The sequence below is a fragment of the Globicephala melas genome, chromosome 12, assembly GCF_963455315.2.
Source record: "Globicephala melas chromosome 12, mGloMel1.2, whole genome shotgun sequence".
Classification (NCBI taxonomy): Eukaryota; Metazoa; Chordata; class Mammalia; order Artiodactyla; family Delphinidae; genus Globicephala; species Globicephala melas.
This window is the reverse complement of record NC_083325.1, coordinates 58,816,558-58,836,282: the sequence shown is the minus strand read 5'-3', so window position 1 is coordinate 58,836,282 and position 19,725 is coordinate 58,816,558. Positions and strand designations below refer to the sequence as shown.

At 40.6% G+C, this 19,725-nt stretch overlaps 1 long non-coding RNA gene across 2 annotated transcripts in view; it reads left to right on the top strand.

The window, feature by feature from the left end:
- LOC132593316 (uncharacterized) overlaps positions 1 to 19,725 on the top strand; it is a 107,708-nt gene that overhangs the window by 5,129 nt on the left and 82,854 nt on the right. For both annotated transcript variants that reach the window (XR_009566233.2, XR_009566232.2), the window contains exons 2-3: positions 3,941 to 4,104; positions 13,390 to 13,482. This is a non-coding gene — a long non-coding RNA (uncharacterized lncRNA). The remainder of the gene's footprint in view (positions 1 to 3,940; positions 4,105 to 13,389; positions 13,483 to 19,725) is intronic.

The window sequence follows — 19,725 nt, the reverse complement described above, 5'->3', positions numbered from 1 at the left end:
TAGAAATGTTCTGCTAGCTGCAGGTGGAGAATGAATTGAAGGCAGATGGCAGGACTGGAGACAAGATGAGAGAATATGTAATGCAGTATCGTCTAATGAGCAGTCTTTGCTCTGAGCTCCTCAGTGGCCTCACTGAGCCTTTCTCAGAGCTGCTGTGCAGTCTGAGACTCGTCCCGCTTACTCCGCCATTCCTCTTCATCCTTCCAGGTATTTCCACAGATAAGTCTCTTGCACTTCTAATTCAATTTTACCATCTACAGAATTAGTACAATTAATATCAGTGAAGCAAAGAAGGAGGGAATTTTAAGAAGAGAATGAGCGAGTGTGTTAAATGCCAAAGAGAGACTGAGGAGGGAGATATAAAAGTATCATTACGCAGTGGTTGAGAGTCCGCCTGCCGATGCAGGGGACACGGGTTCGTGCTCCGGTCCCGGAGGATCCCACATGCCGTGGAGCGGCTGGGCCCATGAGCCATGGCCGCTGAGCCTGCACGTCCGGAGCCTGTGCTCCACAACGGGAGAGGCCAAAACAGTGAGAGGCCCACATACCGAAAAAAAAAAAAGTATCATTAGCTTTGTCATCACGGAGGTCAGTGCTGACCTAACTATTGATGTTCATAGTTCTTCTCCTGCTAGTGTGTGTCCTCTTAGTTATATCCTCCCAGATCCCCTTCAGCCTTTCTCATACATCATGATCTTCATACATTTCATCTGGACCCCCCTCTTATGGACACATGTAATGTATTAATATCTTTCTAAACTCTGGCACTAAGCATTGAGCTCAGTATTCCACATGCAGTCTGGTCAGTATTGACTACAGGAAGACTATAACTACCTATTATCTCAACACTATATCGTAGCCCAAACTTTGATTCAGCTTTTTATAGTTGGCAACAAACTCAGGGCCACTGTGCTGCCCAACTCCAGGGGATCAGATTATAATCTATAATTATATAATCCTCAACTACAACTGGCCCCTGGGTCTCCATCAAGTAACATCTCCAAAAAACGTATTTGCTCCCCTCTGAATCAGATCATCAGAGGTGTTCTTGAACCCCCATTGCCATAAAGTGCCAGGGACAAGAACCTGATCTCATAGATCCTACTGTAAAATTCCTGCTAACAGTTTATCAGATCAAATAGCATCTTCTCATCACCAAGCAGATAAAACACACCAACAAAACAGGGCATAGAGTACACCTACCCCGTGTTGCTATCAGGTGAGATCTTGCAAAGACAAACAAGTTAGACAAGAACCTTGTCTCTATAGACAAGAACCTCCTATCTTCTTGAGAAGCCAGAATTTCAAGGGGGTGCTCTTGGGCCTGCACTGTAGGGAATTGATATCTCTTTAGACCCAACTAATCCTTGATGGGTGTAGGCTCTGTGAAACATAGACAAAATACTAAAGGATTGTAAAGAAGGGCAGGCTGAATACAGTCTGGGTGAGAGATCAAGAGATGCTGAGATAATCTACCGATAAAAATCCTAGTTATATTCACCTTTTATCCCCTGATAAGTCAGTGCACAGTGTTTCCCTGGTTCCCTTTCATATAACATCTAGCCTAAAATTCCCCTTAGGTGCCCTCAGTTAAAGGGTATTGCCCTGTCCTCTAGTTCCCAAATACAGAGTGAGGCCACGGTTGGGCCAGATTGGATCGAGCTGACCCAGAACAAATGCAGTTACATACACTGTGTTTCCAGGGTAGATTACTGCCCAGAGTGCTATCCTACTGGCCTGTTCTTTAGAAGCTTTATTCTAGTTGCTATTACTCCCTTAGGAGGAGTCCAGCCCCTGCCCTCGACAAAACCTCTAGGAAAGCAATCTGCTCATAGATCTAAAAAGTTCATCTCTTTGGAGAAAAAAATCCGTGAATTTGGTTTAAACATGGACTGGAATTTTTCTTGACAAAACAAAAACAAAAATAACAACAGAAATAAAAGCCCAGTTAAGTAATTGAAATAACATGTGCCAGGAGTTTTTCGTTATTCCTTACCCTCTGCTCATAGCTCAAGGCAGATGTGAAGGTGACTCATTTCTTAAACTGACCCAGATCTCTGCCCCAGGAAATAGGTCATGCTGGGTCTGAGCTCATGGCAAAGCCCAACTGGATCAGGGCCTCTTCTCAGCATTAGAGCCAAAACTTCAGTCTGGAATCTGATCATCTGGGTTACTTAAGATACTTTTTTTAAAAATTATGTTTAAATTAGGACTCATCTGGTAGTATAAACTTTCCCAGCTGAGTACCCGATGCCATCAGAAATAGTTTAAACGTGTTGATGGAATAATTGTTCTCATTGTAAAAGGAATAAAAGGAAGGAAACTCATGAAAATTTCCCTGCTGCTTTGTATTTCATTTACAAATGGCTAAGCTCTTACATGAAATTTGTGAATAGTCCTTTTCAAGCATAAGTGTGGAGCTGTACAGGCATTCTCTCTCTGTCTCAACATCAATACCATTAAGTGGGCATCAATATCTGAAAATGTTTGTATGAACTTTCAATACCTGAAAGTATAACACTCTTACACTGCTGATGCCAATATTTAGGGCTTACTTCTGATCTAAAGAGAGCCCTCTTTGGTCCTTCCAAATAAATCCAAAACACCATGTCTGCAAATCTGAGTGCAGTCTGGTTTTTGCTACGAGGTACAAGCCTCTTAATTTGTCTCTCGGGCCCCATTCTCTTCTTCTGATATACCACACTTGGCCAAGAAACATGCTTCTTAAAATGCCAATGATGGAAATATGGAAGTCTCGGGGGGAAGCTAAATTTGGAATGAATGTGAGCTCACTTTTAGGCATATTATGTTTGAGAAGATGAAAGGGCATTAAGGAGAAGCCATTGCAAAGATAGTGACAGATTTAGAAAGTGCAAGAGGAAATTAGATCATCAGGTGTAAATTTAAGTCATACAAATAAAGACGGTAGAATAATGAGATCTCTAAGTGAGAGTCTGAGAGTGTAGAGCAATGGTGAGCAATCTTTTTTTTTTAAATGAAGGCCACTTAAAAGGAATAGAAAATGTTTCTGGGCCTTGTTTTTTAAACATTTAAAGTGAAAATAATGTACCTTCCATAACAAGAATTTATGCTGTGGGATAATTTATTAAGGTATGAATATGTAACCATTCTTCCCCAGGCAGTGTTTTCCAGCCTGTCTTTGCGTGATATATTTGTGACGTGGAATTTAAGGAAAGGACAGTGGAGACGTGATGGTGGGGAAGGAGGAAGACAAAGGGAATAATTTAGCCAGAAAGGAGCTAAATCAACCTTTCAGGTGTTGGAAGAAAGTGAGAAGGGAGAAAATAACCAAGAGCCCAATAAACTGGGTCCTAGAGAAAGAGTTTGTGTTTTAGGACTAGAGAGAATAGAATGGAACTCAAGCGTGGCTCTGTAACCATGAATGGGTTCCTCATAGGTGCTCTTTGACAGCTGCAAGTAAGGATTGGAACACCTTTTTAAGATTGCAATGTATCTTTATATGTGATCCTGGGCAGAGTCTGAGGTAGGTGGGATCCCAGGATTAATTAAGGTTAAAAGAAGAATGCCAATGAGAAATTTGCCAATACTTTCGAACTGCTAAAATATTATCTGGTTATATGTAAGAAGTCACGACACAGAAGCAGCTTTCAAATCTTTTATAACTTAATTTGCATTACTTTTTAGCATTTATAAATATTTTCATATTTATGTCTCATTTTATCTTTGGAAAGACTCCTTCATTTATTATCGTCCTTAGTTTACAGATGGGGAAATTGAAGCTTAGAGGAGTGAAAATCAGAAACAGATCAGGGTTTATAATTAGTTTCAGTCAGTTGAACATCTACTGAGCTTTGATTACTGAGTTTCAGGTTATATTAGATATTGGGGTTGCAAAAATGAATAAAATGTTCTCCCAATCCTCAGCTACTCAACCAGTCCTTTCTTTGCTCTTCTCCAGTTCTCTGCCAGAGGTTTGATATCCCGTCTTAGCTGGGGCTGGGCAGGTTCATGGTGTGATCCAAAGCTGAGCGTCACCGACACAGAGTGCTAGTTTATAGCAAGAACTGACTCCGGGGTACTCTCCAGTTCCATGCCTATGATGTAGTCATCAGAGTTGCAAAGGTAAGGAAGAAATGGGAAATCTCGTATACTGTGGGGAGGAGAATAAGCTGGTACAACCACGTTGGAAGGCAATTTTTCATTCTCAAAGCTAAAGATGCCCTTACAATCTAACAATTCCATTTCTACATGTATAAATGAAACTCTCCCTCAAATGCATAAAGAGACATGTAAATGACTGTTCATTGAAGCATTGTCTATAACAGGAAAATAATTGGAAACAACCTAAATGTTCATCAACCTGAGAATGGATAAGTAAATTGATGTATGATCACACAGTGGAATACAATATTATAGTTAAAATAAATGAACTAGAACTAGAATTAGAATATGCATAAATCTCAACTAATAGAATATTGAGTGAATAAAACCAAGTGGCGGAAGATACAATAAGTATGCTACTGTTTACATAACTTTAAACACATCAAACAATACTGCATATTTCCGTTTGTAATAACATTTTAAAATATTCATGGTTATGATAAATTACCAAATTCAGGATAGTTGTTACCTCTGCTGAGAAAGCAGGATAATGATAGAGTATGTAGAAGCCTTTAGCCAAATCTGTATTTAAAAACAAAGACGTGGATCTAAAGCAAATATGGCAAAAAGTAAATATGTGACAAAGCTGGGCGGGAAAGACAAAAGAAGTTGTTATATTATTTTCTATACTCTGTATGCTTAGAATATTCCATTTAAAAGTATCTGTGGTCCTTGAACCCTGGAATTCTGGGATTTTCTTGTGTTTTTTACTTTGTGCAGAATTTTCTTTTATTTTCTTTTGCCCATGCTAAAATTCCATCCATTCTTTGATACTTAGCTCAAGTCTCACTACCTTACTGAGAATTTCTGTGACCATCTTGTCAGTTCAAACTATTGCTCTCCCTTTTCAAAACCATGATAGATCTATAAGTCTCTCTTGTACACTATGTATTTATGACCAGATTCTTTCATACTGTTGTTTAAATATATATTGTCTTGCATTAATATTTGACTTTACACGTAAACCTTGTTTCTCCAATTGTAAGAGCCTTAAGAGCAGGGACAATGTCTTAAATGTCTTTAATTCTTCACCAGTGCCCAGTAGAGCCTAACCAGATACTTATTAAAGAAAAGTGATATATAAACCATAACCCTTCCTACAAAACCTTTACATAGAAAGTTGAAAATACTAGTTTGTGCTACATTTGCCTTTATTTTCCAAGAGAGAGAATACTAATGAGCTGTGAAATGACCAAAAATCAGGCAGCAGAAGGGAAAAGAAGAAATAATGGATTTGTATATTACACATTCTGGATAATCAGCTCTTAAATGATTAAATGTGGATAATCTCTTATGGGGAAAAGCAGGTTTTAAAAATTCATTTTATGACTATTGAATTGTTTTATAGTTATTTCCAGTTTTCAGACACTCCTAGGCCAGACTTACAAATTATTTATTTTTTTATATAAATTTATTTATTTTTGGCTGCATTGGATCTTCGTTGCTACGCGGGTTTTCTCTAGTTGCAGCGAGTGGGGACTACTCTTCATTGCGGTGTGTGGGCTTCTCACTGCGGTGGCTTCTCTTGTTGCAGAGCACGGGCTCTAGGTGCATGGGCTTCAGTAGTTGTGGCTCGCAGTCTCAGTAGTTGTGGCTCGCAGACTCAGTAGTTGTGGCTCGCAGACTCTAGAGTGCAGGCTCAGTAGTTGTGGCTCACGGGCTTAGTTGCTCCGCGACATGTGGGATCTTCCCGGACCAGGGCTCGAACCTGTGTCCCCTGCATTGGCAGGCAGACTCCTAACCACTGCACCACCAGGGAAGCCCCTACAAATTATTTTGAAAAATATTTCCTCTCATGATATGTTGCATAATCACACACAAATGTACCTTGTTATCATTCTGCCTTCATTCCAGTATTTATTAGACTAGACATGGGAATGGTGGTCCGATGAAACTAAAAAACAAAAGGTTTTCCACCTATGGAATCAGGGAAGGATTTTGGAGAAAAAAAAATTTACTTTGAGTTCAATTTACCCTTAGTCTATCTTGTAAAAAGTGCTTGTATTTGAGGCAACCACCTCACCTAACACCTCAGAGTGAAAGGTGAGTCTATACTAGGCCCAGGAGGAAAGCTGATGAGCATAGGAAATGGTAAGAGGTCTGGACTGCATTGTCTCTCCTCAGAATGAAAAGTCGGTTATCACAGAATGAGATAAATTTAGGAATCAGTGTGGTTACTTTTAGCAGAAGCAGCAGCTCCTATGGTCTATTTCAAAACTACCCCCATTTTGTCCCTGGTGAGTTTTCCTAATGGACCTTTGTGATGTTTTATTAAACCAGGCCACTATCTCATGGTTCTTTGGCCTAAGCGCTACAATACCCAAAATACAGTTCCTTAAATTAAGCCTTACCTACATCTGTATTTATGATGGTATTCTTAACTCTACAGTGTACCTCAGGGAGGTTATATCTTTAAAATTATTACCACCTCTATCTCTATGTCATTTGTGTCCTGGCGAAGAAAATATCTTGCCGTTTGGTAAGAGATAATATATTCCCTCATGTTCACCTCATTTGTGGGCATTAATGTTGAAGCAAAGCCTTAAAGCAGTGACCAGAGTATTTTTATATTAATGATGTATCTTATCATTGCTCTCTGCAATTTTTCCTTTCCTTAAAGAGAAGCAAGAAAAATGCTGTTATAAAGAGAATATATCCAATGAATATGTTGGGTTCTCAAAGTTCCCTAAAAGAAAAGTGTTTATAACTTGGAATTGATTTCCCATGGAAATCGTGTGGTTGATTATGGTTACATTCTAAGTCAAGGCCACAAAATCGAAATAATATTAATAGGTGTGGCAGTTGATTAAGAAATCACATCTTGTTTTCTTGTCTCTGGGCTTGCCATGGAAAGACAAGAAGTCCTTTTCCCTTCTCTTCTCTAGAGGGAAGTTTAAAATGTGGTGATTTTCTAAATGTGGTGATTTGGGAGACAGAAGACTCAGTTATCTGGAAGGAGAAGGGTTCTAAGAAAGTGGGAATGGCTTGACTTCAGGAGAATTTGGATCTCCTGAGCCCAGAAGGAGGAGAGAACCAGACAAGAGTCAGTTTCCATAAATGGTGAAGAGCCATGTCCACTTCCAAATAACAGATCAGAATGGTTTAGACCTCCACGGGGATGCCAGCAAGGATATGGTGTCTCAGAAGCAGTAAAAGTATGGACTTCCCCGGTAGCGCAATGGTTAAGAATCTGCCTGCCGCTGCATGGGACACAGGTTTGAGCTCTGGTCCAGGAAGATCCCACATGCCGTGGAGCAACTAAGCCCCTGCGCCACAACTACTGAGCCTGTGCTCTAGAGCCCATGAGCCACAACTACTGTAGCCCATGTGCCTAGAGCCCATGCTCCTCAACAAGAGAAGCCACCACAATGAGAAGCCCATGCACCACAACAGAGAGTAGCCCCTGCTTGCCGCAACTAGAGAAAGCCCGCATGCAGCAACGAAGACCCAACACAGCCAAAAATAAATAAATTTATTTTTAAAACAGTAGTAGGGCTTCCCTGGTGGTGCAGTGGTTGAGAGTCCGCCTGCTGATGCAGGGGACACAGGTTCGTGCCCCGGTCCAGGAAGATCCCACATGCCACGGAGCAGCTGGGCTCGTGAGCCATGGCCGCTGAGCCTGCACGTCCGGAGCCTGTGCTCCGCAATGGGAGAGGCCACAACAGTGAGAGGCCCATGTACCACAAAAAACAAAATAAAAACAGTAGTAAAAGTATTAACTTATACTAAGCTTAAACAAGTCAAGGGTACATGTTGTAAACTCTAGGGTTACTATTAAGAATAGTAAAAGTATGTATAAACAATATATTATATAAATAGTAAAAGAGAGAATACAGAATAATAATAAAGAAAACACTCAATTAAGCCAAAGGAAGGCAAGAAAAATGATAAGAAGGAGCAAGTAACAAGTGGAATAAATAGAAACCAAAATAGTAAGATGTTAGCTATTAACCCCAATATGTCATTAATTACCATAAATATAAATGGCACAATATTCTATTAAGGAACAAAGATTGGGCTTCCCTGGTGGCGCAGTGGTTGAGAGTCCGCCTGCCGATGATGGGGATATGGGTTCGTGCCCCGGTCCAGGAAGATCCCACATGCCATGGAGCAGCTGGGCCCGTGAGCCATGGCCACTAAGCCTGTGAGTCCGAAGCCTGTGCTGCACAACGGGAGAGGCCACAACAGTGAGAGGCCCGTGTACCGCAAAAAAAAAAAAAAAAAAAAAAAAGAACAAAGATTTTCATACTGGTTTTAAAAATATATGTGCTTTGTATAAAAGATACAAGAGTAATAATCTAAAATTATGACACAGAATAGTTAAAAGTAAAAGAATAGAAAGACATTTTATGCAAACACTAGCCCAAAGAAAGCTTGTATAGCTATAAATAACATATAAAGTAGACTTTAAAGATAGAAGCATTATTAGAAACAAAGTGTGATATTTAACAATAATAAAAATATTAACCCATCTGGAAGATAAAACAATTCTAATTTTGCAGACAACTAGCAATATAGTATAAAATACATAAAGCAAAAAAAAAATTGCCAAAATTTCAAGGAGAAATAGACAAATCTACAATCACAGTAGGAGCTTTTAACTCGTCTCTCAGGAACTGATAGAACAGGAGACAAAACATTTAAATAACATGACTTACAAAATTGACATGATGGATATATATGGAATATTGCACCCAACAACTGCAAAATTCCCCAACACATACAACCTAAGCAATGTATTTCTAAGTAATTCATCAGTCAAAGAAAAAAAATCACAGTAGAAATTAGAAAATATTTTGAACCAAATTATTATGAAAATATGACATCAAAAATTTTAAGATGTAGCTAAAACTGTCTTTAGTGAGAAATTTATAATTTTAAAGGCTGAAATTTATAGTGTTAAACAAGAATTACCTAAGTATCCATCTCAAAAACCTAGAAAAGAACAGCTAAACCTGAAGAAAGTATAAAGAAAGGAATAGTAAAAGTATAAAGAAAGGAATAGTAAAGTGAAGAGAAAAAAATTAATGAAAATAAATGTACAGTAGAGAAGAGTCAATGAAAAGAAATAGTAAAACTGACCAATCCCTAGCAAGACTGGTCACACATACAAAGCAGAAAGAAAAAAACCCAAATAGGATACATATTCTCTATCAGGCTTGAAAAGGGGGACATCACTGTGGATCCTACAGATACCACAAACCTGAAGTAAAACTATTTTAGACAACTTAAAGTCAGTAAGTTTGAAAATTTAGATGAAATGGGAAATTTCTAGACAACCCAACATACAAAAAGTGACACCAAAAAAATAAAAAACAAGAAAGAAAGAACACCTGAATAGTTCTATATCTACTAAAGAAACTGAATAGTGATTAAAAATCTTCACACACTCAATCTCCAGATTCTTATGACTTCACCATTAAATTCTTCCAAATATTTAAGGAAGAAAGGACAACAATAGTGCACAGACTCTTTCAGAGAATACAAAAGTACCAGTTCATTTTATGAGGCCAATAAAATGTTGATCCCCAAACCTAAGGTCATTATAAGAAAAGAAAACTGTAGACCAGTCTCTCTCTTATCAGAGATGAAAAAAATTCTAAATTTAATATCAGCAAAACAAATCCAGTAATATATAATATATAAAATGTGCGTTTCTTTCAAGCATTCAAGGTTGGTTTAACATTGATAGTCTTATTATTTACCAAATTAATAAAATAAAATGTAGGGACTCCGCTGGTGGTGCAGTGGTTAAGAATCTGCCTGCCAGTGTAGGATACACGGGTTCGATCCTTGGTCAGGGAAGATCCCACGTGCTGCGGAGCAACTAAGCCCATGCACCACAACTACTGAGCCTGCGTTCTAGAGCTTACAAACCATAACTACTGAGCTCGTGTGCTGCAACTATTGAGGCCTGCACGCCTAGAGCCCACGCTCCACAACTAGAGAAGCCACTGCAGTGAGAAGCCCGCACACCTCAACAAAGAGTAGCCCCTGCTCGCTGCAACTAGAGAAAGTCCACAAAGCAACAAAGACCCAACGCAGCCAAAAATAAATAAATAAATAAATAAAATCTAAAATAATAAATAAAATAAAATGTATATGATCATCGTTATAGATACGGAAAAGGAATTTCATAAAATTCAATATCCATTCATGATTTAAAACTCTTAGCAAACTAGTAATTTCTTCTCTTTTTGGTAGTCTTTTATTTTGAAATAAGTTCAAACTTATAGAAAAGTACAGTCACTGTTATGAAAATGAAAATTCAAACCACATACTGGAAGACAATATTTATTAAATATACCTGATAAAGGACTTGTATCAAGAATACAAAAGAATGCTTACAGTTCAGTAAGAACTCATAATTAAAGTAGAAGAACTCAGTTTATGACATGGGCAAAAGATTTGAATAAATATTTTATGAACGGCAATAAGCACGTGAAAAGATGCTCAACATCATCAGTCATCGAGGAAATGGAATTAAAACCACAGTGAGATACCAGTACACACCCACTAGAAGGGTTAACATTAACCACACTGACAGTACCAAGTGTTGACAAAGACGTGGAGCAACTGTAACACTGATATACTTCTGGTAGGAATGTAAATGATATGGACATTTTGGAAAAATTGGATAATTTTTTTATAAAGTTAAACATATATTTACCGTAGGACCCAGCAATCGCATTCCGATATATGTACCTAAGAGAAATGAAAACGTGTATTCACAAACATATGTACTTGAATGTTCATCACAACTTTATTCATAATGGCCCAAATCTGGAAACAACAAAACGTCCCATCAACAGGTGAATGGATAAACAAACTGTGGCATATCTATACAATGGAATACTATTTAGCACTTAAAAAAAAACCCGATGAACTACTGATACATAAAATGTCATGGATAGAATTTCAAAAACATTATTCTCATTGAAAGAAGCCAGACACAAAAGATTCCTTTCTGTATGATTCCATTTATATGAAATTATAGTAAAGACAAAGGTATAGTGACAGGACACATGTCAGTGTTGCTAGTCATGGGGTGGGGAAGGAAATTGACTTCAAAGGACAAAAGGGAACTATATCATGAGTATGATGATGATTACATTATAGAATACATTGTAAAATTCATAGACTTGTACTCTTAAAATTGGTGAATTTCACTGTATGAAAATCATATCTCAATAAAGTTGACACCCCCCCCCCCAAATTGGTCAAAGATTTGAACAGGTACTTCAAAAAAGAGAATATCCAAGTGCCCAACAAACATGTGAAAAAGCACAAAACCAGAAGATGTGAAGCAGCTGGAACTCTCCTCCACAGCTGGTGAGAATATAAATTGGTACCACTTTGGGAAACTATTTGGCAGTTTCTAAGAAAGCTGAATATGTGCATAACCCATGACCCAACAATATTAGTCCTATTTGTAGGAATCAAAATTTGCAAACAACCCAGATATCCATTCAACAGTAGATAAATGATGTGTATCTGCACAATGCAATACTACACAGAATGAGAATGAATGAACTACTGCTACACGTGGATGAAGCTTATAAACATAATGTTGAGGGAAGGAAACCATACACAAAAGGCTGCATTTATTTAAAGTTCAAAAACCGAAGAGATTAAATTATGGTAATAGACATCAGGATTGTGGTTATCTGACAGAAGGTTATAATTGGGTGGGTGCGTAAGGGGGCTTCTAGAGTGCCAGTAGCACTTTTTGATATTCGTACTGGTTATATATGGGTGTGTTCACTTTGTGAAAATTCATTGAGATTCTACCCTTATGATCTGTGCCATTTTTATTTATGTATGTTATATTCAATAAAAGGTGTATTTAAATAGTTACAATCACATGAATACTTGTATAACTGTCATAATGTAGACTTTGAACTAAGTAAATTCTATTTATCTGAATTTGCCCAATCTAAGAATATCTTATAAATGGAAATCTAAACATTCAAAATAGAAAATTACTTGTAGTACAAAAGCACCTTTCACTTTACAAAGCAACACATCAAATGCATGAAAGGAACAAGGATAACACCATAGCAGATCCATTTTTCAATTTTGTACATTTATCCTAAGGAAAGAAATAATCCAACAGAAGCACAAAGCTTGCTTTGAAAATGTTCATTTTAAATATATGTCTGCTAGCTAAAATCAACCCAAATATCCAACCAGTGGATCAAGATTTAATAAATTATTATATACCAGTACAAGATGATAACATACATTTAAAATGATGAATAGACTTTGTAGAAACACTAAAAGTTTTTGCAGGTACAGTGTTAGGTAGAAAAATATAAGATGATAGGTACACCATGATTCTAACTATGTGAAAATGAACCAATGGGTAATATGAAAAAATTAAAAACTTTTCTGTTGGAGTGATAGATTTATGGATATTTTTGGGGGGGTGAGGGGATAACCGCCACCCTCCCTGCCCCCCGCCCCAGCACAACAGAAATATTTTCTCTATTATTTGGATCAGTTAGAGTTCTTTTGTTGCAAGCAACAGAAACTAGCTTAAATAAAAAAGAGACTTACAGAGTCATACAGGAGTAACTTACAGAATCAAAGGAATTACTGAATACCCAAGAGGAAAGAAGAGGAACCAGAAAGTTTACAGAGATTTCAGAAACAGAAGTTCCCCAACAAATTTTCTAGGATTCTGCCTCCTGATAACTAGTTTTAAATACCTTCCTTCCCCCTGTGCCTCTACTCAAGCTTCAAATTATTGGGAGAGAAAATCTGATTATTCTGGCCTGAGTCAAGTATCCACCTTGTCCTTTGGCAACCAAATCAGAACAACCTGGAATTGGAGAAAGGCTCTTCTTTAAGGAAGAGGGGTAGTGTTGTTACTAGAAGAGCAGGGAGTAGAAGGATACTGGGTAGGCCCAAACAGCAGTTCCATGAAATCATACATCATATTTTCAGTAAATCAGAATACTACTACTTTTTCTCTTATATTAAGTGAAAATATGCTTATTGTAAAAAATTTGCAAAATTCAGTAAAGTGTAAGGTAAGGGACTAATGCAAAAGCAAGCATCCTTTATCCCATTATCCATAACCCTATAGTAATTATCTACTGCTGTATAATAAATTATTCAAAACTAGGATGTCTACAAGCAGAAAGTAGATTAGTGGTTTGCCTAGGTCTGGGGGGAGTTGGGAAACTGGGGGATAATAGCTAAAGAGTACAGGATTTCTTTTTTTTTCTTTTTTTTTTTCAGGATTTCTTTATAAGGTTCTAACATTGGATTACGGTGATGGTTGTACAACTCCAAATATACTAAAACCATTGAACTTTCAACAGGCGACTTATGGTATGTGAATTATATCTGAATAAAGTTGTATTTAAAAATACTAGTGTAACCAACTGTCCCAGTTTGCCCAGGACCTCCCTGGTTTTAGCCCTGAAAGTCCCATATCCCAGGAAACCCCTCAGTCCTGGTGAAACCTGGACAGTTGATCATCCTACTCAAAATTCAGCAGCTTAGGGCTTCCCTGGTGGCGCAGTGGTTAAGAGTCCGCCTGCAGATGCAGGGGACACGGGTTCGTGCCCCGGTCCGGGAAGATCCCACATGCCGCGGAGCGGCTGGGCCTGTGAGCCATGGCCGCTGGGCCTGCGCGTCCGGAGCCTGTGCTCCCCAACAGGAGAGGCCACAACAGTGAGAGGCCTGCTTACCGCAAAAAAAAAAAAAAAAAAAAAAATTCAGCAGCTTAAAGCCATATACATTTGTTATCTCATAGCTTCTCTAGACCAAGAATCCAGGCGGAGCTTAACCATGTGGTTCTGGCTCAGGGTCTCTCATAAGCTTGCAGTCAAGTGGCAGCTGGGGCTGCAGTCACCTGAAGGCTTGACTTAGGCTGGGGGGTCTGCTTCCAAGTTTACTCATGTGGTTTTATCAAGAGGCCACAATGGGGACTTCCCTGGCGGTCCAGTGGTTAGGACTCCACTGCAGGGGGCCCGGGTTCAATCCCTCGTCAGGGAACTAAGATCCCACAAACTACACAGTGCAGCCAAAAAAAAAAAAAGAGGCCTCAACGTCTTGCCACATGTGTCTCCCCATGGAGAGAGACATGGCAGCTGGCCTTCCCCAAGAGCATGTGATCTGAGAGAAAGGCTAACTTGGATGCTGTAGAGTCTTTTATAACCTTATCATGAAAGTTGCACGGCAGAAGTGATGACACTACTTCTGGAACAATGTGAGAGGGAACCACACAGCGTGTGAATACCAGGAGGCAAGAATCATTAGGCTATCCTGTAGGCTGGCTCCCAACTCTAACCTTGTCAGCATTTTACTAACGTTTTGCTGATCTTTAAATTGTAACAGACCCAATTTAGAATAGATGGACAATTTAAGAGTGCAAGTATAATAGAAAAACATACAGTGATGAATACCTTTGCACATAAATTTTACTTCTCTCTCTGGTTATACAGCATAGATTTCTAGATGTGCAATTATTAGGGTACATGGCTTAAGCATCTTAAGACTTGTCATATATTGCCAGAATGCTTTTCGGATATTCTCAGTGTATCAGGGTGCTCATTTCACCATCCCCTTGCTAGCCTCAAATATTATTGTTAGTAGCTCTGCCAATTTCTAAGTGAAAAATTGTATCTCCTTGTTTCAGAGCACCTTTTTAATAGCGAGGTTGAACATTTTTCCATGTGCAGTGGCCCTTGCTAATAAATAAACATGTAACAGGCCATAAATCCTTTCCAGATATATTCACGCTTTCATTTAATATTTATTGAGTGCCTAGTGTAAGAACAAGGAAATGTCTCTGTTCCTAAGATGCTCATATTCAAATGAGAGAGATGGACAAGGAAGCAGTTCAATACATTTTAATCTGAGGAAATATTTAAAAAGCACAGAGTCAAGAAACCATTGGGTTACTGGTGGAGACTGCAAGTACTTTTCTCTTGCTGGTGCATCAAATACAGAGCTGAGGGATAAGGGAGTGTTAAGAGAATCAAACCAGACAAGGGAGCTCAAATTAAATCTTGTTGGCCTTCTCGCCCTCATTAAAAAGGTTAGACTTTATCTCTGAAGGCAAAGGGAAAGCAGGGGTGAGCTGATCAGATTTGTGCTTTTGGAATTTCCCTTTGGCTAAAGTGTGGAGAAAGAATTGGAGAGGGGCAACAATCGAGGTAGGATGGCCAGATGGCAAACAGCTGTAGTCTAGGAAGGCGTTGAGACTGGCCTTATCCCAGCGAGTAGCAGGAAGAATACTGAGGTTTAAGTAGCATCCCTTGTTTCAGCCTAGGTCTCTGAGAAAATGAAGCAATAAAACAAAAGATAGGCAGATAGAGACTCCCCTGGTAGCTCAGTGGTTAAGAATCTACCTGCCAATGCAGGCGACACAGGTTTGAACCCTGGTCCAGGAAGATCCCACATACCGCGGAGTAACTAAGCCCGTGCACCACAGCTACTGAGCCTGTGCTCTAGAGCCTGTGAGCCACACCTACTGAGCCTGTGCTCCACAACTGCTGAAGCCCGCGCACCTAGAGCCCATGCTCCGCAACAAGAGAAGCCACTGTAATGAGAAGCCCGTGCACCGCCACGAAGCGTAGCCCCCGCTCGCCGCAACTAGAGAAAGCCCACGTGCAGCAACGAAGACCCCACGCAGCCAAAAATAAATAAATAAATTTATTGAAAAAATATATATATAGGCAGATGGACTCCAAAACCTGCCATTTATTGCTGAAGAAAACTACCATAGAGGTCTTAGCTTAGTGTGAGAGCCAGATGAGATGCTAAGTAAACCCCCAGATGAGGGCAGGCTTCTCTGAGGTGAATGTTGAGGTGTGCCACCTGGATCCCTCTTCAGAAATAAAGGACTTATTCCTCTGGCTGCCTGGAGGGCTGCTTCTGCCCTCAGCTAGGAGCTGTTTTTAGGGAGGGCCTTGGCTAAAAAAACCCACTAGCCCAGTTACGTCTCCTTCGGGTGGCCGGCATCCAATGACTGATCAGGGAGCAAAACAAAGCTTTGGTCCCCCACCCCCAATTTGAGACAACTCTGGAAGGTCATCCGGGCTTTGGAGCTCCCCCAAGGTCAGCTGAGGCCTCTATTGAGACTGAATCTCAGCTAAACTTCTCCCTTTGCCCAATCTTGCTCCTTTCTCTTCCCTTCCTGTTCCTGTTCTTCCCATCCTATCCTGTTTTTCACCTTCCTGTTTTTTTCTTCCCTTCCCTTTCCTTCCCCAAGTATTGATTCCAGAAGCACTACCTCCTGCACACTAATATCTATCTGAGAACCTGCTTCCCAGTGAACCCAACCCGTGACACCTCTGGAGAATGCTATACCTGGAAGATTAGAATGTCTGTCCCCTGTAACTAGCGGCCAAGAGGATGAAGAGTGGCTCAGACCTAACGCACCCAGATAAATCCGGGGTCAGTCCACCTTCCCTGAGACAGAGTGCTTAAATGGCATGGAGAGATGCCAGGAGTTAACACCACCTATGTGTGCTCAACAAAGCAGGAAACATTAGGGTACCATTGAGTGATATTAAAGAGATAGAATCACCAGGAATTAATGTATTGGATATAGGTGAGGAAAAATAGGGCCAGTCAAGAATTACTCCTAGGTTTCTCATTCAGGTAACGGTGATGGTAGTGCCATGTAGTGAGATGAAAGAAAAAGCATTTATTTGGAGGAAAATATGAGTTCAGTCTGAGGTGCCTTTAGGATGTCAAGGTAGAGTTTTTCATTAGGCAATTAAAGATGAATATCTGGAGTTCAGGAGCGTGACCTGGAGTAGCAATATAATGTGTATGCTCATCAGTATATGCCTGGTAATGATGAGGATCCCACAAGGCCGACAGAGAAATAATTTAGGGAACAGAAGTCAATTTATTTTTTAAAAGCCCAACAGGGCTTCCCTGGTGGCGCAGTGGTTGAGAGTCCGCCTGCCGATGCAGGGGACACGGGTTCGTGCCCCGGTCCGGGAAGATCCCACATGCCGCGGAGCGGCTGGGCCCGTGAGCCAGGGCCAGTGAGCCTGCGCGTCCGGAGCCTGTGTTCCGCAACGGGAGAGACCACAGCAGTGAGAGGCCCGCGTCCCGAAAAAAACCCCCAAAACCCAACAATCTCTAGTGCTTTCAGAAACTTGAGAAGATATTACCTACCTAAAACAAGAGCAAGGATGTGATAAAAAGAATGATCAGAAATATGAGGAAGTCTTGGGAATGAAAATATGATTGGCAAAATAAAAGTTTCACTGGAAGGGTTAGAAGGTAGATCTCATAAATATCCCAAAAAGTAGAATATGAGAGAAAAGATGAGAGAAGTAAAGGATGATTTCAAAAGATCCAACAGTCAGTTAACAGTATCTTTATGTAGATCCTGTCCTGGTTCTTTTTTTTAAATTAATTAATTAATTTTTGGCTGCGTTGGGTCTTCATTGCTGTGTGTGGCTTTCTCTAGTTGTGGTGAGCAGGGGCTACTCTTCACTATGGTGCGTGGACTTGTCATTTTGGTGACTTCTGTTGTTGCGGAGCGGGCTCCAGTAACTGTGGCACGTGGGCTCAGTAGTTGTGGCTCGTGGGCTCTAGAGCACAGGCTCAGTAGTTGTGGTGCACGGGCTTAGTTGCTCTGCAGCATATGGGATCTTCCCGGACCAGGGATCGAACCTGTGTCCCCTGCATTGGCAGATGGATTCTTAACCACTGCGCCACCAGGGAAGTCCCTGTCCTGGTTCTTTTTATTATTTATATTCATCCTTGGTTTCTGGATCTGCTTTTAGTTCATAGAAGCAAAGGCTAGGGGCTTTGTGTTAGGCTGGAGGAAAGGATCTGGCAGAGGGGAAGGAATGGAGGGTGAGGTGAAGAAGGGATAACTCATGGGGTGCTCTCCCTGAGAAAGTTAAATGGGGTGGTCCTAAGCTCTGGTGCAGGGGCTCACCTTAAATGGCAGGATACCGTTGCTTTGTGCAGGGGTGGAAAAAGTGTGTGCAGGTGCAGATGACTTCATAGTCAGTGTCTTAGTCCTTTCGGGCTGCTGTAACAGAATACCATGGACTGGGTGGATTACAAACAACAGAATTTTATTTCTTACCGCTCTAGAGGTTGGAAAGTCCAAGATCAAGGTGCCAGCACGTTCAGTGACTGGTGAAAGCCCCCTTCTTGGTCCTCACTGTGTCCTTACATGGGGAAAAGGGCAGGAGAGCTCTCTGGGACCTCTTTTAGGAGACTAATCCCAGTTATGACAGCTCCATCCTCATGACCTAATCACCTCCCGAAGACTCCACCTCCAGATACCATCACACTGGTGATTAGATTTCAGCATATGAGTTTTGGGGGAACACAAACATTCAGTCTATAGCAGGTGACTGGAAATGGAGGGAGTTCTTTTCTGTTGGTTTCTATGTTCTCTGTGAAGTATGGGCACTGTCATCTGTTGAAGCTTACTGGGTGAGCAGGGAGGTTGGGGTGGGCTATGTGTAGGGAGCTCTGAGAAGTATGGAGATTTGGGGGAAATAGTCTAAATGAAGGATGAAAACAACCACCACCAAAAAAGCTGCATAGGGAAATAAGAAATGATTGCCAGGGTACTCCGAGGGCCCCGCTGAGTGGTAGGTGATTTGTAACACCAGTGGAAAGTTGAGAGTAGATTTTGACAATCAGAGCTGAAATGAGGAACCTCTTAAAAAGAGGAGGCAAGCTAGTTTCATAACAAAAAGGTTCTCCTGAGAAGAGAGTCGCATAAATGAGAAAGAGAAAAACATCCTCCTATGAGTCACAGGCCTCACTTTCATCAGCTCCCTGGTCCTGCTTTGATGTTTACAAAGGGACAAGTGATTATCAAGGGGAAAGGTGAAGGGAATAATAAACCAAGGACGCAGCAGAAGGAAGCGACTATGGAACCCAAAGAAGGGAGGGGCCAGCATGCACCCAGCTGGGAGGAAACAGGGGAGAGGGCTTCCTGAAGCTCTCTTCATAGATCAGCCCCATCCCCACTCACACAGAAACTCCCTACAGCGATCGGACACTTGGTTGTCTTCACTGCTCTACTCTCAGCATCTAGAACAGAGCCCGGCACCGCATAGGTGCAAGATAAACATTTGGTGAATGAATGAAGTCCATGGTGCAGACACAGGCTTTTTGAATGGCTGAGTGCACCAAAGTCTGCTGTTTTGTTTTTTCTTCCCCTCCTTTACAAAAAGTTTTCAAACAGCCTTTGGGCCTGCTGGGGCCTTTTCCAAAGACACCTAATCCGACTGCTGCTCCAAAGGCCTTGCCGCCTACTTCCCAATCAGAACTGCCTCTCTCCGTCCCTGTTGGAAAGGGAGACACAGCTTGCTTTGCAAGAACCTTGCATAGAAAGTGGTGAAATCTGGGCTGTTTTTCATCTTTTTCAGCCTCATTTCCTAAATTAAAGAAAGAGAGATGTAAGGAATCTTAGGAATATGAAACTTCTCTGGAATGATCTTTATTGAGAGGTGCTTGGAACCAGCTGAAATCCTGAAGGGCTGTCAAGGCAGCCACGAAGAAAGGAAAATGACAGATAACTTCAGCGATCGTAGCCAAACTCTGAAAAAGATATGTAGAGCAGCTGCTATT